This window comes from Corvus brachyrhynchos, unplaced genomic scaffold, assembly GCF_000691975.1.
Source record: "Corvus brachyrhynchos isolate BGI_N302 unplaced genomic scaffold, ASM69197v1 scaffold3, whole genome shotgun sequence".
Taxonomy (NCBI): domain Eukaryota; kingdom Metazoa; phylum Chordata; class Aves; order Passeriformes; family Corvidae; genus Corvus; species Corvus brachyrhynchos.
Window position 1 is genome coordinate 109923 of NW_008237619.1, and position 973 is coordinate 110895.

Here is a 973-nt window from a genome sequence, read left to right on the forward strand (position 1 = left end):
GGCCCCGCCATGTTCACACCGCCAGGGTGCCACCTCCCCAGCTCCGCCGGAAACGCCGGCAAGGACCGCGCGGTTCCGCCGCCGCTCTGCGCGCCGCCGCCGGGCGGCAGGAGCCGCCCGGGCCTCGGCTGTCACCGCTCCCTTCAGCAGCCCCGGCACAACTCAGAGCCACAGAATGTATTCTGCGTTGGAAGAGACCCACAACGATCATCGGGAGATCTCATCCTGGTGGGTGAGAGGCTGGACATGCCCCGGCCGTGTGTACTAGGAGCCCAGAAAACCCCCGTGTGCTGGGCTGCATCCAAAGCCCCGTGGGCAGCAGGGCAGGGAGGGGATTCTGCCCCTCTGCCCCGCTCTGCTGAGACCCCACCTGCAGTGCTGCATCCAGCTCTGGGGTCCCAGCACAGGAAGGACATGGGAGCATAGGTTTAGATTAGATATAAGGAAGAAATTCTTCCCTGTGAGGGTGGTGAGGCCCTGGTACACGTTGCCCAGAGAAGCTGTGGCTGCCTCATCCCTGGAAGTGTTCAAGGCCAGATCGGATGGGGCTTGGAGCAACCTGGTCTAGTGGAAGGTGTCTCTATCCGTGGCAAGGGGTTGGAACGAGATGATCTCTAAGGTCCCTTCCAACCCAAACCATTCTGTGAATCTGTGACTGTGATTGTAGTCCAGCTCCTGACCCTGCACAGGACAACCCCAAGAATCCCACCACTGTGCGCCTGAGAAAGAGGTTGTGGAATCTGTTGCAGCGGGGATTACTGCAACAAGCATATTTCAAACCAGGAGTCCTGTGGAAACGAAGTATATATGGACAGATTCGTGGTAGATGTTTCACAGATGTTTATTTCTCCAGCCGCATTGCCGGGGTTCAGCTCAGGAACTCCGCAGTCACGGGACCCGAGGGACCTTGGCCACACCAGGGAACACAAACCAACCAATGGGAAACAAAGGTGACCAGGGGCAGGGAAACCCC